The 25,569-nt window shown below is 44.8% G+C and overlaps 1 protein-coding gene across 4 annotated transcripts in view; it reads right to left on the reverse strand.

Moving 5' to 3' along the window:
* The window catches only part of FAT3 (FAT atypical cadherin 3), a 378,200-nt gene extending 366,759 nt beyond the window's left edge, over positions 1–11,441 (reverse strand). For all 4 annotated transcript variants that reach the window (XM_088522315.1, XM_088522316.1, XM_088522314.1 and 1 more), the window contains exon 1: positions 11,131–11,441. The gene's annotated coding sequence lies outside the window, so the exon portion shown is untranslated. The remainder of the gene's footprint in view (positions 1–11,130) is intronic.
* Positions 11,442–25,569: the final 14,128 nt, after the last annotated feature.

Below are 25,569 nucleotides of genomic sequence, written 5' to 3' on the forward strand. Positions count from 1 at the left end.
CTTCAGTTAGCCCCAGGATGTCTCGGAATAAATAAGCTATATGGTTACTCTCCTAGATTTAATTTTCCCCCCAGCAATCCTTTTCCTACCCTTGCCTACATGATCACCAGACATATCATGATCACTGGCTCCCTTCATGCAGTTGAAGCCTCAAGAGCCACAACTTCATTCATAACCACGTAATTAAACGGTGAGATTTTTCTAGTGCAAAATGGAAGCACGAGAACGCTTCTATTCTGCCCTGCCGAACTCCATCCCTGCTTGCCGTGACCTCCTCATTACATGCAAAATAATTGGACTCTTACCGCTAATTTCCTAGGAGAGGTGAGACAGGTTTCTTCCTTCTCTCATCACACCACAACTTTCTTCAAGTATGAAACCAGGCCACCTCGAGGGCCCGTGGCCACAGCCCGGTGTTGGGGGTCCTGCTGTGCCACCACCACCGTGGTGCCCCTGCTTGCCTTACGTTGGACGTGCACAGAGGCAGTGCCTCGCGCCGAGGCCAGGACTCACAGGGGCTACACAGAATAGTCTTGCACAGCCCCAATTAATCTGCTCTAGCCCCTTCGGACATAAAGACCAAAGGCAAAAAAAAGAAACAAACAACAAAAAAGACAACAGATTTATCTCTCTCTGCATGCAAATAGAAGGCTGAAAGCAGCCCCATCTTCTAAGTGGGAGATGCTCTCTGCAACTATGACCCTGCATCAGGGATTCTTTACTTTAGACCACCACCAGCTGATTAAATCACTGTTTCTGCTTCAGCATCTAATTCTCCCAGCCTCACTGCACTAGAACTGCAGGTCTGTCCAGGGTCCCTCTCAGCTCACTGACCTACTTCCTACCACAAAGGAAGATGTTAATGGACTTTTCTTTCTCTTCTAATTTCTGCTAATTCTTTCTTTCTAATTGCTGCTTCCTAAGAGTACGGTCGGCTGCTCTGTACGCACAGAGTGCTTAGCTTGCTGAAGATCTTTAGGCCAAAAATCGCTTTCACAAAACACAATGCCCACAGGCCTTCAACTGCGCACATTTTCCACGAAGCATTTAAGCATCCTAAATGACCAGGATCTTCAACACAAAAGAAACTTACTAGGGACATTATCACAGTATTTCTGATTTTGCCTGAAAAACAAAACAAAACAAAAAATTTCTCTTTCAGTGAGAGTTTTTTCTAACAGACCCCAGTATAGTGGCACTTACAGGGGTCACCCAACCCACACAAGATGACAGGTGTGGAATTTCCCTCATCTAATTTCAGGCAACAAAAAGTTACGTATCTAATCTAAACAAGTCATCTCCACTGCTGTGCAGACAGCACAGAGGGCAGTAGCACAACACACTCACCCCTAAGTGCCTTTCCAGATACCTAGGGAGGCAGGAATCCCATCTGGACATGTTTATCATTAGCCATAAGGGGTGTCTATGCTACTAGGAAACGCAGTGCTGTTCCAGCCTAGTGCAGGTGGGATTCATTTAGCTGTCTCTGATGATGCTAAGGAGCTCAGGACAGCTGGTTTCTTCACAGTTAGGCCCCAGTTCACAGCCCAAGCTCAGATAAACTCCATCTCTATGAAGCAGCCCTAACTCTCTTTGGTGGCTTCTGATTGCCTGCAAATCTGGCTCAAACTGCTCTTTTCTCTAGAGAAATACAGCCTTTTAATTACTTCTGATTATTTTTATACTACATTTAAGGATCTCTTAGGGGGAAGGGAAGAACAGGAGGGAAATCCCGAGTTAAATCAATATACAGAACACGGCCCTGCTAAGGGGCACAATCCTTACTTTGCTATGGCAGTGGATTTGGCCCCCGGCTCACACCATGCACCATCAAAGATGGACTTACAGCCCACGCAGTGAGGAGGGAAGCTAACTGGGACTTCCACTTGGTCGTCATTCCCTACATATTCCCTTCTATGCATCATTCCCTGTGTATTTCCCTCTATACATACACATAGGCACTCTTCACAAGGAAAGCCCAAGATGGGGCAGGGAAGAAGTGCAAAGAGAGCCCCAGGGGGATTGAAAATGCAAATCGTTGGTTTTCAGAGAAAAGATAGCTGATTCTTGTTTCCAGCCAAACTTGATTAGTAGAAACACTAGTGGCAGCAAAATAAAGAGGTGCTAAAAACATCCTACACTTACCTCTGTGCCCTTCTGACTATGGGCAAAAGCAGCAAGCCCATTAGATACCAGTTTCATGACAGAAAGTGTCACATCAGCTAGCCCGTAGTAAAGGTGAAAAGTCCATACTCAGCAGTTTACCAGCCTGCAGTTCCAACACATTCATTCCAGGGTTGGTCTCTTCCTGTGCCCACCAGCTCTGTGCAGTCACAATAAGAGATCTCAAGCAAAGGAAACCACACAACCAGCTTGCAGTACCTCCTTCCTCTTGAGTGTAGCTGTTCAGAACTGTCTACAGCAGAGGAAAAGTTTTGAGAACAGCTGACTCCTCTAACTTGCTATGCCATTGACCTTTGAGCCGCGATGGAGAAAGTTCATTCAGCTGTTTCTTCTTTGATTCCTTCATTTTTAAAATGGAAATGAATAAGGGTCCTACACCTCTTCAAAAAGCCTTTGAGGTTTACCAACGACATAAATCATATTTGTGGACTGAAACACCCAGATGCCAAATACTGAGGTATGAGAAATGTTTGCTTGGAGTTCATTAAAGAAAGGTCTCGCTAGAGGAAAACAGAATCCCATGGCTTTCTAGTACCAATTCTGCTCTCATGTGAAGCACAAGTCCAACCAATTAAATGAAGCACACTGGTTTCCACTAATTCCTTCCTGATACTCAATTTTGGGAATTACTACCAAGAGCAAGATGAGCTCACCAGGCAGACACTTCAAAATCTCCGAGACAAAAATTCTCGAGAGCTGTGCAAGACAAAACCTGAAGATGATGTGCACTAACATCTCTCTCTCTAAAAGAAATCCTGGAAACCTTCCCAGAACAAAGAAAATTGTTCAGAAGTTAAGGGCTTCCACTTTTCCCTTCAATTTCTTGTTTCATGGGTTGCACAGAAACATGAATGGAAAATAGCTTCTCTAGGGGAGCTTCTGGGCTGCAGACTTATTTCTTGGTTGTATAACTACTATGTGACTATCTCTGTCTGGATTTGGAAGAGTCTGGATATTAAAGAGGAGGCCAAACACGAATATAGCCAGCAATGAAGTCTGCTCCATTCAGAGTCCAGGCTCTTAGAGAAAAAAGAGATACTGTTTTGGAAAAGAGGGCAAAGAGCATGATTCTTATGCCCAAGACCTGTTGCTCTTCAAGAGAGCTGCCCAACATCAACCCTTGAATAGCCATGGAAGAGACACTGAGGCTTAGAAAGGAAACAATACAGGAAAGCAGGCTGGAAAAAAATATGTATCTTTAAATTAACAGATTGACTGATAGTTTGGAAACCAAAAATCTGGTGTGTTAATCTAGCTTAATTCCATGGTTTTATTTGGCTCATGAAAAATAGCCTTGATTGAAACAAGTTTCCAACTGGCAATCGGGAAGAACAGATTAGTCCAGTCTACAACATTTCCACATCCGTATCTCTGCAACCTCTTTATTCCTCTTGGCACACATGGAGTTGACATGCTGGAATAAACTGTTCAGCTGCCTCAATTTGAGAATTAAGGCAGGGGCAGCCCCACTACGCTGCGCAACGGCTGGTTTTAACACGCTGCTCTGTAAATAGCAGCAGCTCAGCAATCACTGTATGAACAGCCCTGCTGCTGTGCCAGGGTGCTCCCCGTCTCCGTGCGGGAGGCAAGTCTCAGCCTTACACTCCCCTCATCGCCTGATGAAAAGGAAAGGACAGGCCTACTGGCCAAGTCTCCCTTAGGAAACATATACAAAATAGATCCAACCTTGCCTTTCTCAAAGCACCTCAGCCCTACCACTTCCTAACAGCTACCTGAAAGGGAGATGCTCTCAAAGATTTGATTTTTTTCCTTTGGCTGTGGAACCTCACACTGATTTTGTTACAACATAGCTGATCTAATGCCATGCCACAGGCAGCTCTGGCTTTAGAAGGCCGTTTTGACAGACCTCCCATTGCATATTACTGTGGATAAATGCACTGTAAAAAAATCCAGCCCTGACTATCATTCCTGTTACACTTAGAACTGTATAACCAAATGGGGCCTTAAATTACAATTCAGGCTTACATTTTTGAATATTTGTTATAGTTACCACTGGATATTTTGCTGAGAAACTTGATCATCGTGTTGATATATGCGAGATTAAGTCATCCAGCCTCTACTGACAGGGAAATGAACACTCAGAAGAAGTCACTACTCTTTTTGAAGTAGATTTTACTTAGTTTCGCTGCAGGATATTGAAAGATTCCCCACAAATGTTGAGAACTGCTCCAGTGTGCCAGGAGGACGGGACAACCTAGGACTTCTACTAACCACCAGCACCAAATACAGTTGTGTAGTTAGCACAGTATGGAAAATCCACTCAGCAAGCGCACCCTGAAGGTGTCCGATCTTATGAGTAACTTAAAAATCAAATAACAGCAGGATTATTTAAACTCTATAAGAATAGACTGCAGTAACAGCCACATTCCTCAATGTACACAGGCCCCACTGCGCACAGGATAATGATCTACATCATTTGTGCTTAATGATTCTTACTAAAGCCCAGTGCCTTTGCAGCTCCTAAAGGGCGTCATAGAGGTATACAGACGAAAATGGCCATGTAAAGACAGCCATGAGCACAGTGTGCTTCATGACTGCAACCAATGCCTTGACCAGACTGTCTTCTACAAACAGCTGCCAAAAAGCCCCAGCTGCACAGGAGCACCACTGACCATATTAGAGTTCCCAGGCTCCTACCGCAGTAGAGGACCAACCTCTGGATATTCAGACAGATGGCAGGTTTGGTCCTGGCAGCAATACCTGAGCAGCCCTCAGGATGAAGGGTTGATGCACCCAACAAAACTAACCATATGAGTAAGGGTGCTCCTAGGACTCCAGCAATTTAGCAGTGAAGGAGCAAACAAGTGCCCTTTGCTGGAAGCAGCAGAGCTCCATTCTACACCAACCTAGAGACACAACAACAGCTCAGCATTCTGCAGAAGAGAAATGGAACAAAAAGAAATATATATATATATATATATGTATATATATGTGCATGACAGTAGAACATTGCAGGATGCTTCTGACACCCTCTCTTGCTAATGATGCCTTTCAGGCAGATCCAAGCCAGGTCCATACACTGGGCAGACTAACTCCTTGCAGAGCGTACGGCTCAAGCAGTCTGAGAAAGATGGTCTATGTCTTCAAGAGCGATGGAACATGAAATGTCTTTCATAAACGCTTTGGCTAAAAGAATACTTACACAGCAAGAAATTATGAAACCAAAAGGAAACTCCCAAAAGAGCTACTGAAAGAAGTGATGTGAACTTCTGTAATAAAAATGCTCCTTTAGTCCTTTTTTCCACCCTATCACAATAGCTACCTACTCATGGTTTCTGGGAATAGGTAGTAAAATTCTTTTATTGCTATTATTACTCGCATTTTTGCAGATAAAACAAACCCACAAAAGGGAAGAGACGTGCCCACAGTTACCAACGTTTTGATAAGAGGCAGAAATTTGAATTTGGTTTGCTCTCAGTAGACTATCCTCAGCACATCAACTCCCAGAATCTGAATGCGCACACACACACAGTTAGCAAATGAAAAGTAAAGTCTGAAAGCACATTTTGGACTTGCTCACCTAAAAAGCTTCAAACAAAAACATTAACTATGCCATTTTAACCATGCTGAAAACACTGAAAATGTCAGGTTAAGAAAGCTTCACACAAACACATAAAGCCAAGGCCAATATGGCTGAAACTCCTTATCCATCCTCCCCCGCCTTCCACTCCCTTAGTGGGTAGGATACTCCATGATCCTAAAATGTCCACATTGCTTTTACTCAGTCTCCATTACCCAAACCAGCATCTTTCCACCGTTCTTTTCTTAGACTTCTCTCCTCAAAGCTTGTAAACCCATCCCCAGACAAAGAAGCAAGCTCTAAGCAGCCCTTGTCTCTCCTGAAATCCCCTCTCTCCTCCTTTCAACCTTATCTTCAGTCTTTCCACACTCACAGTCTACCTGAAAAGGCCAGCAGCAGGTCAGTTGGTATTTATTAACATTCAAGAACCATTTTAGCTGTTGCTAAACAGCTCTGAACACAGGAAAACAGGTCTAGCAAGGATGTTCCAGGATGCAGCATCTCAAAAGAGATGACAAGGAAGATTGAAAATAAAAATACAACTCCTCATCCTAGTACTTTTAACCAGTAAGTAGCACTTTTCCCTTATTACCCTGTGAATTTCTAAGGAACGGCAACAGGTTTCCTCTAGAGCAGGGCCCTTTAGGCTGCCCACATCTTACCACAATCTGACAGGTTGCTCCAGAGCAGATATGGGGCAGGCTCCCTGCAAGCTCAGAGGTCCAGGACCCCAGCATGAATCTGGCTAACATCACCGCAGGACAAGCCACTGCCAAACTCATCACATGCTGCAGGGAGTCAACTCTCACGGCCCCATCAGCCACCCAACATGCCTTTCTCCTCCCTCCTGAGCTCATGATGTCACTGCAAAAATTCAAAGAATATTTGCTTATGCCCTTAATGAGTAGATTTATGTTGCTTTTTAGCAATGCAATAGACCAAACCTATTTGTCAGATGCAAGCAAAAAGGGAAAAGCCTTTCCCTGCCCCCAGCCAGGTGGAAGAGCAAGAGATCTGCTGAGTCTTGAAAGTCTCCAGCATCAGCCCAGCCCCAGGTGTCTGGCCAGTGGCAAAGGTGCTCAGACCCTCACCAGCACCCCACCACCATCTCTGCGTAACACCTCGTGTCACTCTCCAGATAGGGAACATCTGAGAAAATTGAAGCTTTGGGTTTACTGGAAAGTAGCAGCTGCTTTTTCACTCTGTTTGCATCCTGGCCCAGAATAAAAACTTTCATCTTAAAATAACACTAGTAATTATTATTACTGTTCCACTTGATCCTTTAGCTCCTTTGCCAGAAAAAAAAAAGGTGTCTCTGGGTAGCAAACAAGCTTTTTCTAGGCCCAGGCCACTGCAATAATACAGACACCCACCATCAGGGTCAAAGCAGGAACAAAGTGCAGGAACAAAGCAAATGGCTGGGCTTTTCTAAAGCAAACCAGCAATTAGGCTCTCTCAAAGATGCGAACTGTAAAGAGTGGTGTTTGAATTTTGACTGAAAAAAATACCCTAGCAAGCCTCCAGTCAAAAAAAAAAAGTCTGGTGCTGGTGACAAAATTTGTCTTTCCACAGCACACATCGTATTGCACTAGAAGGCCATGATGAGAAGTCATCCTTCGCTAGGACGGGAGCTGCCGACTCCACCTTGCACCCTATCACCCCAAAGAAACTCAACTCACCTGGTGACACCAAGCACTGCCATTATCTAACCACCACTTAGAGGAAACACAGGAAATAATTCCAAACACCAGGTTTTAACTACAAAAAAAATCATATAAATGTCAAAATTATTAATTAATCATTTAGAGAAGAAGCGTCAATGGATTGTTTCACCCTGTGGCAGAACATGGAGACAGCCTCTTCAGACTCGCTGGATGCCGTGATTTGTTTAAGCAATGCGGGACAAAATCGTGTTTAATATTAAAAAGATACCAATGCAACATATCTGATAGCCAAATTGACATTTATGCTGTCATTATATGCACTTGTCACTAAATTTAATCTGCGTTACTATGAGAAGTGCTCCAATGGTTTGGAGGCAAATTGTAATGTATGTTCAGTGTTATTTAGAAATATTAATAACCTCCTTTATTTTAAAATGTAAAACATTAATAGCTGTTCTGAAGAGGTCTCACTTTTAACCTTTAATAACATTCAAGTGGCTGTAATTTCTATCAGATTGTTTGGATTCTGATTCAGTTCAGGTCCCGAAGCTACAATTAAACTTGCAGCTACCTTCTCTGACAAGGCTTCCTTCAGCAGCTGGAATGATCTTTGAAGTGTGCAAACCCACAGAAGAAATGTTATTTACAGGCACTTGGCGCAGAGCAGGCAGAGACAAGTCACGCAGCGCGTTCCTGGGGCCGGTGACAGACCATTTCTCACCGGCACTCCAGGAAGTCATCACAACTATTTCTCCCCTCGGAGATGCTCCTCAGGACCCGGCTAATAACCTGGAAGTGCTCGAGGGCAGGTGTGGAGAAACACCCAGCACAGCCCTCTACCCACTCTCAATAAAGTCAATGCAAAGCCTCAACACAGACTCTCCTGGCCAAAGAACTGTCCCATGTGACCACGTTAGAAGCCATCGGAGAAGGCCAACACTTGAAGGACAGGATGACAAAGCCGTGAGCCCTCACACACACCTGCTAAAGATAAATCCACCAAGGCAGACAGAGGGGGAAAAGGATTTAGTCACAGAAGAGTTGCCCTACACTCTGCATAGCCACTTCTCAGACCTGCTCTCCATCCAAGAGATGGTGCCCCACACGTCACACAGGCAGAGGGTCGGAAGACCCTCAGGAGACACAGCAGGACTTCTAAACGCACGTCACCATCAAAGGATGGTCGCTCACTGATGCCAAGGCAAGTTACAACCACCAACCAAAAGCGTAGTTCCTACAGACATAATCCAAAAGAAAGAAATAAAATGCTGTTTTCTTCCAGGCTAAGCTACCGTTTCTGTTTGTTTGTTTGGGTCAACTTGCTCTGGGAGCCTGCAGGGCCTGTGCTTTGATTAGCTGTGGATGATCAGCAGTACAGGCACAGACACGTTTAGGTGTAATTATTACAGTATCCAGGCTCATACACCAAAAACAGCAGCAAAATCAACAACAGCTCAATAAGACAATGGAGAATTTTCCAACACAACTCTGGGTGCCTCGTGTGAAGGTCTGGTCCTGACTCTTTCCAGAAGGAAAAACAGAAAAAAGGCAACAAAAAAGTGAAGCTGGAAGCCTGCGCAGACCCCCAGGCAGAGGTCTGAGCAGCAGCCTGACGGGATTTATTCCCATCCCTTTTCACAGCATTGCCAGCTTTAGCGTTGTGACAGTGTTAACGGTGCCCCAAATCTATTTGTCAGTGATACAATTACACTGATTTTAACACGAGTAGTATGACTTTAGGGTCTGATTCTACATCAACAGAAAATTTATCATTATCTATAACGGGACAAAATGAGGCCAATGCACTTACAGATATGAAACTAGGACTGCTTTGTTTTAGATAGACATTTTCCCAGAGGAGACAAGCTAAGAGACACTAACAAGGTATGATTTGCAACTTTTTAAGACTGCCTGCTTATTTAAGTCTCTTAAATTAAGGGCATGAAAACCCCTATAAAAGGCAGATTACTCCATTTTGCACTTACTCACATTTTCTTTGGCAGTTTTCACCAGTGAACAAAATACCTGAGAGATGGGGTAAACACACTGTAGAGGAATGCTTAGCCTCAAGAAAGCTCTCTCTCCTGGAATTAAAGGCATGGAAATAAGGGCACTATAAAATGTTTCTTGCAAGAGATAACCAGCAGATCCAAATACCTCAACCTCTAGTCAAAGCTTCTTTTTATGCTTCATATTAACAAATCCTGTCCTATGCCACAGCAAATAATGAACTGAAACAACACATTCCACATGGAAAGACAAATCTGACCAGTTTTATTTCACAGCCATGACCTGGACCTGCCTTCAACCTGCACTTATTAAGTAGAAACTGTGATAATCATATCACAATATCATTATAATGCCCTACATAGGTTCCACATGGTAAAAAAGCATCAAACACCTCCCCTTGTCACCGTCATTTAACAAAATCTATCTGGATGCCAGATATGTGATGCGTCTCTGAGAATAGCTCTCTTGATCGCCTATACATGGAAAACTCGTCCAGTGGGCACAGGTTAAGCAAAGTTGAAATAAAAATGGAAATGAATAAACATATTTATAAAATAAACAAAGAGGCATTATAGGATGCACTAGCTTCACTCAGCCACTCTCTAGAGTAATCTTAAAAAAAAAAAAGCAATCATGTCCATTTCGGAGCTCCTGCCTGATCCATCCTCCTGGGAATGGCTGCAGACACGAGCAACAAGATAGCACACAGAGTGGATGCACGCCGGCTGTATTTCCACTCTCATTTGCCCCCGTTTCCTTCCCAAGAATGCCGTGCTCGTGAAAGGCACAGCTTGACATCCGGAGAGACTTACACCTCCCGTCCGCCCAGGCACAGTCCAGGCAGCGGGAGCAAAGCGAAACCTTCCCTCCAGCATATAGCAGGATTAAAGATGAGAAGGAGCAGAGCTTTGGTCTGTCGACATCTATGGCAAAATTCCCACTCAAGTGAGCACAGCCAGGATTTCACCTCTGCTGCAGCAGGTCCGACTCCCTGTGGCCGTCGCAGGACGGCAGTGCCAGCAGCAGAAGTCAGGCAGCTTCACAGAGACAAGTCAGGAGGCAGTCGGAGCTTGGAGGCACTAGCAAATCGGGAGGGATTCAAACCTGCATCCAGAAGGCTTACACTCTGCACTGGCACATCATGCTAAAACAAACCTTATTCGAACCAACTTTCTGTCCACAGGAAAAACCTAGCTGCAAACACACGGGGATGAGCGCAGTTGGCATGTGTCAGAAGGCATTGGAGCACTCGGTGCACAAACACATCTGTAGCGCGGCTACGGGCTCCTCCTAACGAGCAGCAGCTAAGCACCCTGGCCTGCTTATAATTGCTCACTTCACTGTATTTGACACGACCCATCAAGCAGGGTACATCAGGTCACCACAGCCGGACAGGACGGTAGCACAGTGACAACGCAACCTGACAAGCTGGCGCTCGTGGAAGAAGCCAAGGAAGCGCTTAGAAAAACTAAGGGTTTACACCCCATCACCTCCCTGCACATACACGGTAACGACGCAGTAACACAGCTCATGGCTCAGGATGGACGAGGCCAACACTACATTTTGCTAGTAGTCCAGCTTTCAAAAGAAACAGCAAAAGTAAGGGAAGAAAGCCAGCAGGGTTTGCTGCACGGACGCAAGCACAGCCAACCTGCTGCTTTTCTACAACACTAGCACCACCAAAGGATCAGGCAGAGGGATATCCCTAGCTCCCAGCCCTGCAGCTCCTACCTGGCTCTCCTGACCAGACTCCGCCGTTTCGGGGACACAGAGATCACGGCTGCAACCTCCTCCTCAGCAGCACGCTCCGAAGGCGGCCCGGCTCCCGAGGGACCATTCCGGCTTGGCTCGCATCCGCCACCGAGCCCTCGCCAAGCCACAGAAGTAACTTTTTGTTCAACCGAAGGAAAAGCTCTCTATGTCAGCAGGAAAAATAAATAAATAAATAACAGCCAGCCAAGCACTAGCCAAGCTATTCAGCGAGGGTCTGCTTTCCCTGCTAACGCTTATACCCAGCGCACGACTGCTCCAAAAATAGGCACCCTGTGAAAGCACCCAGTCCGGGCAGCGGTGCCGGGCTCCTCCTCCACCATTCTCCTAGCTCATGAGATTTTCAATTCCTTTCTGCAATCCGGGTCACGTTCTCAGCAAAGCAAAGCATTCGCTAAACGAGAGAGAGTTAAAATGACTATGCCCGGGGAGAAGGGATTTTTCTCCCCCTGCCTTTTTTTTTTCCCCTCTCTTTTTTCCCTCCCTCCTGGGCAGAGATTGGTTAAAGATCCGCAAAACCCTGATCAAACGCTGCACATCTGAGCCTGTCTGACAGCGCTGCAAAGGGAAAGCGAGTGGCTAAGAAGGAAAGCATTCATTTCCTCCAGTCTTCCCCTTTTAACCAACCTTGGTGCTTTAGTGCCTCTGCCGGGATGCCAGCATTGGCTCTCCCATTTATGCCCCATTTATGCGCATTTATTTTAATTGGATCTGGAACTATGGACACTCATCAACCCTTAATCCTCCCAACAACAAAGCAAGGGCACCAAGCCACCAGAAACAAAAACAAAAAGGTGAAAAAAAAGAAAAAAAAAAAAGACACACGCTGATGTGTTTCTCCGGGTGGCGCGGCTCCCTTTCCCTTCTGCAAATAATCCGGCGGGGCTCAAAATGAAGTGGGCAGGAGAGGCTCCATGGTTTCCTTTAATAGCAGAAGTTATAGCTGGGAAGAGCCCGTGCTTAACCCATCGCCAGCCAAGGCGGGTTCCCTCTCAGGAGCTCCCCAAATAGGCGCACACGCACATGCACACGGGCAGCAGCCCTTGCACACGCACATGCACCACCCCTGGCGCACACACAGACACACGTGCACCAGCCCTTGCACATGCACATGCATGTGCACCAGCCTTTGCACACTTGTGCATGCACCAGCCCTTGCACGTTCACACACACACACGCATGTACTAGACCTTGCACACACACATGCACACATGTACTAGACTTTGCACACTCACACATGCACCAGCCCTTGCAAACTCATGCGCACACTTGGCCTTGCACACTCACACACATGTGCACCAGCCCTTGCACACACATACACAGCAGCCCTTGCACACTCACACACATGTACACCAGCCCTTGCACACTCACACACACATATACAGCAGCCCTTGCACACTCACACACATATGCACCAGCCCTTGCACACTCACGCACACACATATACAGCAGCCCTTGCACGCTCAGGCTGCAACCCCCTGGTCTCCCGGCACCAGAGCGGCGCCGCTCGTGCAAAGAGTGAGGGAAAAGCGACCCCCCCGCCCTTGCGAAAACGCTGGGAAAATAAATAAATAAATAAACCTAAATAAAAATACCCAAGTGCTCTCGCACCATCTCTCTCTCCCCGGCCCAAGCAGCTGCAGCCAGTCCCCAGGCTCAGCCAAGAGCAACTGCAGCTGAAGAGCAGCGACAGACACGCGCGCGCTTCCCCCACCGTGCAAAAATGAGGGGGAAAAAAAGAGAGAAAAAAAAATGAAAAAAAAAAACAGCGAGTAAAAATAAAACGAACTAAAACCCGAGGCGGCTCCGGCCGCCGAGCGCGGGGGGCCGCGCTGCACCTTGCAGGGGCGCGGGGGCAGCGCGGGGGCTGCGCGCCCGCCCGCGGCACCAACTTCGCGCCGCCTCCGCGCAGCGCCAACTTCGCGGGGCTGCAAAGTTTCTGCGCTGCTTTTTGTGCTTTGTTTCCCCCCGCCATCCACTTTCCACCCCCAAACACCCACACGAGGGCAATAACAACCCCGCTACGCACCGGCTGGCGCGGCTCAGCTGCGCGGGCGGCCGCTCGGCCCGCGGCGCCGGGTCTCCATGCGGGCGGGAGCAGCGCGGGGCCGGGGCGATCCCCGCCGCGCTCCCTCCTTCCCTGCGCGGGGCGCGCAGCGCCGGGGCGGGAGCGCGGCCCGCCCGCGGGGAGGAGCCCCCGGGGACGCGCCCACGGGGGACTCGTCCTTGGCCCCGCTCCGGGCGCCCGCCTGGCACCCCGAGCGGCCTCGCCGCTTTCTACTATTAATATTTGATTTTTGTGATTATTATTGTTGTTGTTGAGGGGAGGGCGATGGAAAGGACACACCTGGCTCAGAGGTGTTCCCGCTGTTTTGTTACTCAAGAAATACATTTAACACCCATTTTCTTTGCCTTCCAACTGATGTCAAAGTTGCCAGGCCACCTGTGCTGGCGGGACGTTGTGATGAGGGGCCTTCAGTTCATCCATCCCAAACACTGCGCTCAAGGCAAAAGGATGAAATGAGAATTTTCTATCCAGTTTCTGTGAAAAAAATAAAAATAAAGGCAGCGACCAAAGTAGTCAGCTACAGTCTCCTCTCCTCTTTAGAGTACTGCTAATTTTGTTTACTTTCTAGTCTGCTGCTCTTTGGCTCCGTCTGCACCTCCCGCCTGACCTCGGGCCACATCAGCCAAGCTGGAGCTCAGGTAGAGGGTCCCTTGTGAGGGCCCCTCGCTGAGCCCCCCCCCAAACCTTCGTGTTGCTCATCCTGCTGCTCACATGAAGCTGAGAAAAACCAAGTGAACAAACAAACCCCACACGGCCGCCCCGCAGCAGTCACACAGACCCAGGTCTGCACTGGCGACACAAATGAGAGTGGGAGGAAAACGCGTGATCGTGCAGATGGCACCGAGAGAAACTGCTTTGCCCAAGGTCATGCAGGAAGTCTGTGGCAAAGCCAAGAATCAAACACAACTCCTGAAACCCTGTCTAAAAATAGTGCCTGTTAATTCCACACGAGCTACAGAAAACACTGATTACGTGGATAATCATCTTTTGACCCTTTTTGAGGAGCTATTGGGCTCTATTTCATTATAATTTTCAGCCACGCTAATAACTGAGCAGTCAATTGCTAAATTTAAACATCATTGGAAAGTGCTTGAGCCAGAAATTTGGGCAAAGATACTAGATGGGCAACATCTGGGCACACGCAGATGCTCGCTGAGTGTGTCAGCATCCCTGCCTCACGCTCACTCCCTTCTGCCATCCCATCTTTTACCTCTCCAAAATACTCCCCCAAATCATTACCATCTCGGCCTTCTCCTCCTACTGCCACCACTGTTTTTCCTAACTGGTATTTAGGCTTCTCTTCCATCTCCATGTGAGAAAGAACTTCTTTCCTGTGAGGGTGACAGAGCCCTGGCACAGGCTGCCAGGAGAGGTGGTGGAGTCTCCTTCTCTGGAGATCTCCCAAACCCACCTGGATGCCACCCTGTGCCCCGTGCTCTGGGTGTCCCTGCCGGAGCAGGGAGGCTGGACTAGATGATCTCTAGAGGTCCCTTCCAACCTCAACTGTTCTGGAATTCCCTTAGATGTATCTTTTTTTTTTTTTTTTTTTTTTTTTTCCAATGTAAAACCCACAGAACTGGAAAACAACAGTGCCACCCAACATTGCACCCTTCAAAGGGACCCTTGTCAAAGCTCTCTGCACATACATTTAGTGCCCATTCCAATGTATAAATGCTAATGAGTATTAGTAGAAGTAGTTAATTAATTTTCCCTTATTAATCAACCCTACCAGCACGGTAATGGTTTTTGTTGTTCTTCTTGAGCTGTCTCCAGCAGGGAGTGAGCTCTGTTGATTAGCAGGACCATTTTGCATGGATATAACATTTTGTTCATCTGTAACAATTTCATTATAGGTTTTTCATTATTATTATTTTTTTTAATTATTTTTTTTTCTCAAGGAGGTGAGCAGTTTCCAAGTTGTGCTTATGGAATAACTAGTGCAGAAGGAATCGGGTGTCCTACACTACCATTTTGCACCGTGTATCTGTCAGGTTAGGACGAAATGCGCCACCGTGAAAGACGAGCGGGAGCAGAAGGGCCGAGGTGCCCTGACCCAGGGCAACCAAGGGCTGATGAGAACGAGAGCTCCTCAAACCTCAGAACTGTCCTCTATTTTGCATCCTCATGAAAGGCAAACAGCTTAGAATGACTATTGGGAATTCAGAAACTTGACTGATTAATACCACTGCCATACTCATCAGATGCAGATCAGGAAACAGCTCTGAGGTTCCCACTTCCTGAGAAGCAAGCCAAGATGATCGGATTCATGAAGACGCGAGCAAACCGCTGTGGCAACACAGTATTTTACTTGCTCTGTGCTCAGTAATTTACATTGAAATGATCATAAATAATTCAGCTAATAAAAATAAATCTGAGCAAAAAGAAAAGGTCTTCCAAAAGATTCAAGGTTCAGAAGACAGGAAGCCTGCTTTTAGACCTGATGTTAACTCAACCTGTGGTGTGCTATTGAAGCTGAATCTCAGCATACTATCATAAATTATGAAAAACTGACATTTCACTTTGAATTAATGCAAAGGGCTATTTATAAACTATTTTAGAATCAACTGCCTGGGCAGATTAATACACGTTTTCTTTCACCGGGCCAAGTGTTAGCTGCACTGCTATTTCTCAAAACATCAAACTATTTGCATATTGAAAGTGTTGTTTTAATCCAAGTTGCTCCCCAGGGCTGCGGTAAGAGCTACTCTGGAAAGGTAATCAGTCATCATTCACTAGCTCCTTGATCCACAATCCGACGCGACTCGAAATGCTGCGGATGATGCTCAGAGCTCTCATTGCCTGGGAGCTGCTCTCAGTTTGTGGGGCTACCAGCCGCTGGCCGGGCAAAGGCCACGACGGCCTTTCTGCGCTCACTGCCCGTGGAAAGGCTAAATCAACACGAAAGTCCTCCTGGCAATGGGTGTAGCACAAGAGCATTTACTGAATTGGCTGCAAATCTGAGCTTTAGATGTGAAAACATAGCAAAATTTAGTTAACTGGTGCTTTGTGTATTAGCAATACATACATTCCTTTTGGCAGTGATTTTGTCTTTGAAGAAGGAAGGGCGGGGGGGAGTGTACCATTCCAAAGTGCTTTTTGTCAGATTGCTCTTTACATGTTTAAAATTTTAGGCATCGAGTCTGCAAATTGATGTCTAAGGATGTGCTTAAATACTTCATGACTAGGCTTAGAAACCTGCTTAAGCGCTTCACTGAACAGTGGCCTAAAATTAACCAGGTACTTTTAGCAAAATCCGTGGTTTTTAGTCCCATCCTTAGGATGAGGACTCTCTGTTATCTCCTCAGAATCTTTTATTTAGCCCAGAGATGAGAAACCCAGGTTGGTGTGAACGCAGTCCCATGTGCCGCATGTGAGTTTCTCTTTGCCTTCCCCTCGGGAGAGGGGCAGAGTCCTGGTCATGGCAGGGACTTCTTGCAGTTTCTTGCAGCTCTTCATGTCCCTTCTCACTTCTCGTGGTAGCAGTTAACACCAACATAGACTTAAGAAAGTTAACAAATTGTGACAGTGCTCATGCACGTCTCCAGAAACATGATGTGGCAGCGCAAGACAGCTTAACGGTGACAACACCAATAATTTGCTTTGAGGCTATTCTTGTATTTCCTTAAGAAGTGATTCCTACACAAGTATAATTCAAGGGCGCCCTTCTCAACACAGTGACCTTTAACAGGGAGCTTTGCAGCCGTAGGTGCTACCACAGAAGGAAGGGAGATAGGTATCACGTAGAGCTTATTTCTAGCAAGCAGTGCCACTTGACAAGAGAAATGTCCTGTTGATGCAGAGAAGCACAGTTGAGTTTTACTGGGACTCTTCATCTCTTTTAGCGACTGCAATGAGATCGCACATCAAAAAATCCATTTTGACAGTTCACGTTGAAGCATTTCTCTTGTATAATGCTAGACTGCGCCTTGCAGCGCGAAACTTTTAGCATTTCTGGCAGCCAAACGCCAGAAGTTTGACTTAAACTTGAAGGAGCAAGGTCAGGCAGCATAAAAGGGAAACCTCTGAGCCGCCGTGCCTGCAGTTCCTGTCGTTTCAAGGGCGCAGTGATATTTGTGAAGGACGGGATCAGCTTTGATTATTTAACTTTGATTATTTAGCCTCGCTTTTCCTTTTGCTCTTGCTAGCTCCTCCCCGCTGGAGGCCCGGCTCATCCACGCTGGGCCGTGCGTTGTGCTGGCTCCATGCGGAGCACAGCGGATCCACTGGCGAAGAGGAAACCTGCCCCTCTGCCAGGGCCGTGGTGTCAAAAACGAGCCAAAGGCAACGAGCAGGAGGGGCTTCTGGAGCGCTCATCCTCCATCAGTGCAATAACCCGTGTTGGATAGCTCGATCAAACATACCGAATCCTGTGCAGAGAGGGGTTTGATTTTTTTTTTCTTTCTTTTCTCTCTCCTTTTTCTTCCATTGAAACAGATCTGAGAGAGGAAGAAAGTAATTTTTGGATGTGCAGAGCCAGAAGTTTCCCATTCTCCTCACAACTCTGCCACTGAGTTTCCAGATTGCCCCTGACCTCATCCTTGTCCTCTTCAAGCTTTGCCATTTTGAAAAAATAAAGTAGGAGAAAAACTGGGATTAGTAAGACAAGAAAATAAAATCTTATGTTAAATTGTTGGTTAAGTTATGGATTGATTGCTAACCGTGTCTTGTGAGGCTTTAACAAAATCACAATAATGTCTGTGCCTCAGTTTTTCTGTCTGTGATATGAAGCAGAAACACTTTTGGTCTGTGCCCTCTTTTCAGACAGGTAAAAATACCTATTCTTATGTATCAGGACAGTGATTTGTATTCTAGAGATCTGGTTTCAACTGAAGTCCTGTACTTTTGGTAACAGAATGCGATAAACAGTTTTGAGACTTCTCCTTAAAAACCTGTGAAGTCAGTGGAAAAAATGTTGTGAAAAAGAAAGTATGTCATGTTGTTTCATACACACAGAAGAATAAAATGAGAGCAAATTTCTATAAAACCCATGGATGGTCCCGCAAAGAGACAGGAATCCCTAAGGATTCAGGATATCATATAGCATAAAGAAAGGACTGATCTTACCCACAATATTTTTGTGTAAGTTTTTCTGCTCATGGTACCAAGAACTAACTCTAGCAAACATTGAAACATGAGCTTAACTTGATAGACATGAGTAGCTTTTTTTGACTTCAATTTTAATGCATGTTTAAGCTCAGGCATAGCTGTTTGCAGGGTGGGGATTTAGCATGGGATTCCCTGGTCCTTTACACCACATGATTTCATTAGGTGTTGTCTGCTTCTATAGCCCTGCCTTAGGGCATAATCCAAGCCCTGCTCAAGTCAGGGGGAATCTCTGCAGGTTTTGATGGCATTTGGACTGGACCCTTTCTAGGAAACAAAACCAGATTTTGTGTAGCATAAAAGCCCCCTCCCAAAAAATCCTCCTAAATTGTGGGGATGAAATACTCATTTCCTGTTTTAGGACCAGAGACTTTATAAATAAAGCTTCTAACCAGAGCAAAATTCTACCAGCTGTTCTATAAGCTACTGAAAATAAGGGGAAACTGTAACACTCTCTTAGCAAACCCCGAGCTTTAACTGAGCAAAGGCATTGCTTGGCTGCACATAATGGTGCAGCAGAAGGTAATGGTTATGTTTATTTGGGTTCACAGCTTTTTTTTTTTTTTCTGTTGCTTACTTTCATGGTTCTTTATTATTATTATTATTATTATAAAAACACATTATGAAGAAATTATATTTACAAATGCCAGTATGTCTGTGGTGTCATGCCATAGCTGTCAGTTCACATTAGGTGGGATGGCTTTCAGCTGTCATGCCAAGTCGCTCTAGCTCATCTTGTACAACAGCTCCATTTTTTGTTGTTAGCAGAGTTTGGAGTAACGAGTAACGAGTGGTGTTTGAAACAGATTTGGGTCCCATTTGATTGTGTAGTTATTCTCCCTTTTAGATGGCCATACTAAGGACCGTCTGGCAGGTGCAATTAAAACTGATGCTGTTGGTTTTGCATGCCGTCCTCTGCCCACTGCTTCCACACAAATCATTCCCTAACAGTGATCCCTGCTGCTTCTCTGGGAAAACTCTTTTACCATCTTCCTGGAGAGAGCTGCAAAGACTGCTGCTGCTACCAATTGCATCCCAACTGCCTGGGACCTAAAGGAAGATCCAAGGCAAAGCAAGGGTGGAAACTATTTTAAAAATCTTAATTGCTGCTGCTTCAAGTTTTGGGTGGGCAATTTGCAACAACTATTTGGTTAATTGGTATGGTTAATTGTTGGCTCCTCAATTCCAGCTGAGCATGAGGAACCCCTATCATATCCTTACGCACTGGCACCCAAGTCAGTGTTTCAGTTCTTATCCTGGGGCCACAAAGGCAGAAATGGATTCTCTGATTTTTATTAAGATTCAAATTGAGAACTTTTCCATTTTTAGAGGAGTGATGGCATCTTTTCTTGGAGTGAATTCAGTGGTATCTAAAAACATCTGTTTCAGTCTTTTCACTCTTTCTTGCAAACTATTTTTGTAAGTCTTATATAAATTTAATATCTTTGAAATCCCCATCCTTCTAAACAGGGATTCAGAAGTTTTTGGAGCAGACTGACTGACACATAGTCATACACAGTCTGACTTAGTAAGACTCATTTCCTTAGCAAACTAAGCTGCAAACACAGAAGGCTTGTAGTGAACATTGCACTGAAATCTGAACTATGGAGTTCCTCAGTCGGTTGACACTCGTGATCTACACCTAATGAAAAGCTGCCCCTTGACTGAAGTAATTTTGCTTTCAGCCCTAACTCAACAAGCTCAGTGGTGAAAGTGTGTTGTCTCCAGTGGGATCAACTTTTGTCTCTTAAATTCCATTTAAAACAACTTCATATTGCAGAGCACCCATCCAAACCTACATTAAAAAAATATGTTACAAAAGAACCTGCCTCATAAGCCATACAAAAAAGCAGCTCTTCACTTTCCTCCAGACTAAATATTCCTCACACCGTCATCCACCTAGACAGAAAACAAATCAAAGCTCTGTCATTCTACCAATAGAAATTCCACTCTCTTCCCTCACCAATACCTTTTCAAACAGAAGGCAGCGTTTGACAACTTTATGGATATTTACATGGGATGGAAGAGGCAGCATCCCACAAGAAAGACATCCCCTCAGAGCAACAGCCACCTCTGTGTTATGTTTAGGAGACTGCTTTACAAAACACCCCACTAATATCAATTAAGGAGTATGCTTTAATATGAAAAGCAATCTCATTCCTAGTAGCAAGATTTCTGGCCTTTTAAAGGTATTTGTTACAGTCTGCTGTTGCTCTATGTATTCCATAGGACACCTGGAGCCATTAGAGTATGTGACATAAGATTGTCAAACTGCTCTCATTTCATGTATGTCAGTGAAGCTGCTGGGAGTAACTGCACTAGCAAGAGGTGGCTGAGGGAATCGCCTAAGGGCAGGCTTAAACAACAGGAGAGCAAGCGCAGGGATGGAGGAGATGAGATTTAAGAGACATGCTTAGGAGAGAGCTTGAGAGCACGAGGACGGAAAAAGCTTGAGGAGCACAGGTTAGGGGCCACCTGGGGAATGATGCTTCTGGGGGAGACCTATTAAAATAGTAAAACAAAATAAAATAAACATGAGTGCAGTGGCTGAGGCACTTCTGGCACGGGATGCAAGAATAGAGCCCAGCTGGTGGTCAGGAAAGCAGAGGGCTGTTTGAAGGGATGTTTATGCATCTTGGAGAAGATAGTGCAGAGTTATGAGACAGAGAGGGCCCGCCAGAACTTCCCAGGTGCTCAAGGCAAAAGCTGAGACTGTGACCGTTCTGACAGTGGCAGTCATCATACTGTTAAGAGTCCTCTTCACCACCTGAACATCATGATCCTGGAGCAAACAGCCTGGCTTAGTCCTTTCCTATTTGCTAGCTTGAACACAGCAAGGAAATCTCCCAAAGAAAACGCTGAAAAAAAAATCTATGTAGTTATTTTGTCAGTCATGAATTTAATGGAAAAAATCCTGGATTGGTCTTCATTGGAGATCAATCTTCTGATAAAGTGAAGTGCTACATTTATTTATGCATTGCAGCAAGAACGAGCGCATTGCTAGGCTGGACCCAACCAGATACTGATCCAGGTCAGCAGCCTGGATCCAACTCTGTCCACTACGTGATGTTTTGCAGGGAGGGACAAGAAATTCTGTAATAGATGATTAGGGAATAACTTGCTGACAGAAAGTTTCTTCTCAATAACTTCAGTCAGTCATTGATTGGCTTCTGCCCTGAGGCATTACAGTTTATATCCCTAATATCATTTTATATTGCCTAATAAAACTGTTGGCTGTTGCCATTACATGGGTAATGGACATTTATATAAAATTCTTTATGAGCTGTAGATGGAGATCTCCCTGTTCACCACACACATGGAGCCACCTCTGGAGTAAAATGCAGCAGCTGTTTAATAGCCTAGCATTATTAATAGAGCAGAGTAATATTGAAGAGGAAGAATGCCTCCACATCAAGTGGAAACTGCATGGGAAATTCAGAAAATCAGATTTTCCTTCTCCCAAAAGAGATGAGACCACCACAGGCATTTTTATATTTCTTGGAGGTCAGTAGGTCCAGACAGTCAGGATTTCAGTCGTATATTGACTTCTGAAAGAGGCAAAACCAACTGTACCTTGGCTGCTGTGCTCCACGAGAGCTGGGGAAGCGGCTCTTTGAGGAAACAGCCTCTTGACTCAGCACACCCCATTTCTGCAGTTCTGAGGAATTCCTCTGCAAGGGTCATCTTCTGCGCTTTGAGAAGGACAACAGTTTTCAGCTGTCAGACTTCTGGCTCAGATTTCTGAATAACTCCAGAGACTATTTTACATTGAGTTTTGAAGCAATTCTTTACCTTGTGAAATAATTTCCTGTGTTTTTTCTTTTTATTTTCATTTTTTTTTCTGCAGATCACAAGAAATTGTTCCTCTAGAATGAAGAAAAGGCATTATTAAAACTAAAAGTCGTAACTGATTGCCATCTCCTTTCATGGCACTATGGACAAACTGAAACAGAGCTACAGAAGGTGTGAAGTCCTTGATCCTACCAAGGGAAAGGGCTGTCTGAAAGACGTGTAGCTACAGTTGAAAAAAAAAAAAAGAAAAAAGAAAAAAGAAGAGAAAAGATGGAAGCAATCTTTGCATAGACTCTACATAATATTTTAAGACTCAGAAGAAAGAACAGTTTTGTTTTCTGTTTTTTTTTTTATTTATTTGTTTGTCTTTTTAGCATATAACTTAGATGTAATAATCTGTTACAAAAGGAACTGGATTTTTTCCTCTGATTGTTTTGGTAAACTTAATGATATCCAGCACTCATGTAAAAAAATCTGTCTTAAAAAGATGAGAATTAGCAAAAAGTATTAACTAATTAATCTCCATAATCTCCCAAGGAGAAATATTCTTTCATATTACCTTTGGGGAAACTGAGAACAGATCTTAAGTGGATTGTGGAGGGTTTCCTGTGCCTGAGCTCGTGTTCAAACACTGGAGTCGTTGTCTATACTTTTTTTGCTCCTAAAGAGGTAGAGGGGGTTGTACCCACACCATTAATTTCCCTGTCTTTCTTAAATGCATGCCATCATTATAACATACCTTACCCATCAGAATTAATCAGATATAAAACATGAATTTTTGCAGAGATATTAGTGCTTCACCAAGGAGCACTCGCAGATCTTATAGAGTAACATCAAAATTAGCACAAAAGAAATGTAGCCCTTCAATTTAAATGCCTTCAGCAAAAGATTAAGATTTTGCCATCACCACTCCAGTACTTTCTTATATTCTCCCCACTTACTGTGCTCCCCTGACTTATTATTGTGCTAATTTCTTTCTTCTTTTTTTTTTTTTCCTTGCATAAAAGCAGGGCAGGGAATCCTTTCTTTCTGTTCTTGATAGTTCCGCCATTTAATTCAAAAAAAAAAAAAAAAAGAAGCATATGCCAGTGTTTTTTGTCAGTGCCTGTCTTATACATTCCTGTAGATCCTACCTATAGTATAATATAATAACCAGATGATTTAACATTTGTGAAGCTCCTCACTGTCCAGGACAAAGACTGAAATAAATGTTGGTGTGAGAAGGATTTGGAGAAGGGGAAGGCAGAAGTCATTAACACACCCCAATAATGTCAGATGAGAAAGCCGTGCATATTGAGGTTGTGGATTAGCAATGAAACAGGATAAAGCAAACATCTTCCTGCTGCTATAGGAGACAGTACTGAATAGGCTGAGGACATTTTGGCTTGTAGGAAATAAGCTTCTCGTCTCCCGAACTGTAGCAGGTGAAAAGAAATGTTTCTACTGATGGTAGATTGCAAAAGATAGTGGAAGTGAGCTGCAGATTTAGCCCTCAGCATTTCTTAACTTTATACAGGTGGCATTTCATGTGACCATTGACACACTGATCCAATTTACCTGAACCCCTTTTCTAGGTAGGAAAGGTAGGTACTAAGTATATCTCTTTTAAATGGCACCTATTATGCACTGAATATAGAATGTGAGACAAATAAATGTTTGCTTGGAGTCTCTTTTTGATGTAAAGAAGAGAAAATTAATGAGATGAAGTATCAGATGAGATGAGATGCGTATCAGATACAAGGTTGCCCTGGACTGGAATGCAGGAGCACTCCAGGTTCAAGGGGCTCCAGATAGCTATTAAAAGCCTAGTTTTGGAGAGAGCAGAGTCACAGGAGAGATCACAAGAGAGAGCCTTTTGTTGTTTCTTTGTCCTGGGAGCCATTTACATAACATTGATATAGGTGGTAGGAGGGTGTAGAGGGTTATGACTGAGGTGGCAAGCCTCTGAGGGAGAGTTACAGATTACACTGCAGCAAACAACTAAGATGCCATCAGCAGTATAGTTCAGAATGGCAGAAGAGAGAAAATGACATCTCATTTTCCATGTCATGATGGAAAAGAAGCAGAAGGGAGAAATGGATACAGGAAGGTTGGAGGCAGCTTCAAGCAGAAAATAATTCTATAGGACAGGAAACAAGATATAGTCAGTACTTGGATAGGCCTGTTAATGAGATGGAGCCTGTAGAAGGGGACACCACCCATACTTACATATATTCATCAAAATTTAGACAGCTTACTCTTGAACTGACTTCCATCCATCATATAGCTGAGCTCAGAGCAGAGACGAGAGCTTGTTAAAATCCAGGAGAGATTTAACATCCAAAAAGGGAGCTTGGCTTGGTAGGTGATCAAGGGCAGTCTCCCAGTGACGAGAAATGTGCAGTTCAGAAGTGAACATCATCTCAGCTGCACAGGGAGTTGCAAAAATGGGCCCGTGAGCTGGTAGCAGCTGTTTGCTGCGGTTGGCAAGATGTCTTTTCTGGAAAGAGGCAGCTGAAGTCTGAGAACTGACTACGACTGAGGTGCTGGAAGTGAGGAGAGAGACTTGGGGGCAACCTCACGTTACAGCTAGGGGAGATTGTGTTGTCCTATGTCGAATATGTCTGAATCCTTATTTAAAACAAAACAAAACAAAACAACCTCTATATAATACTTGGAGTCCTCTTTGAAGAAGAGGCCATAGTGATATTGTCCAATGGTGAGAATCATAGGCAAGGCAGCCTTATAGTTTATCCTGAACACAATATTGCACATTACTAGTGCTATAATGGACCTGGGTCTGTGAGACACCGTAAGTGCCTGTTCCCCAAACTGAGATGGCCTGAAAGCTGCAGGGTAACCCTGCTGTACTCAGGTATGCTACTGAGGAGGACTTTGGATCTTTCCCTTGTATTGTACTTGTAAAGACTGACGGAGCAAGAGTATATGGAGCTGTATGTGAATACCTTTTTCCCGTTTTCTCCCTTCTCAGGTCCTGCTTCAGGTTGCAGAACTTCTCCTACAAATCCTTTCCTGGCTGTACTAGGAGAAAGAAATAGTGGCCTATGAAAGAATATTTCACCAAGACTAACACAGACACATTTAGGACCATCCTCTGTCACTGAGGTCAGCTGGGCTGTTTCCATGCTGCTAAACTCTTTTACATTACTTTTCCATTACTGCCTGGCTGCTCCCAACCTCTCTGCTGGGAATCACAGAATCGCTGCGGTTGGAAGGGACCTCTAGAGATCATCTGGTCCAACTCCCCTTGCTCAAGCAGGGACACTTAGAGTACAGGGCACACGGTGGCATCCAGGCGGGTTTGGAAGATCTCCAGAGAAGGAGACTCCGCAACCTCTCTGGGAAGCCTTTCCCTCACAGGAAAGAAGTTCTTCCTCACATGGAGGTAGAACTTCCTGTGTTTCAACTTGTACCCATTACCCCTTGTCCTTCTTGCC

The sequence above is a fragment of the Tinamus guttatus genome, unplaced genomic scaffold, assembly GCF_059628265.1.
Source record: "Tinamus guttatus ecotype Peru unplaced genomic scaffold, ASM5962826v1 Tinamus_guttatus_pri_ptg000150l, whole genome shotgun sequence".
Classification (NCBI taxonomy): Eukaryota; Metazoa; Chordata; class Aves; order Tinamiformes; family Tinamidae; genus Tinamus; species Tinamus guttatus.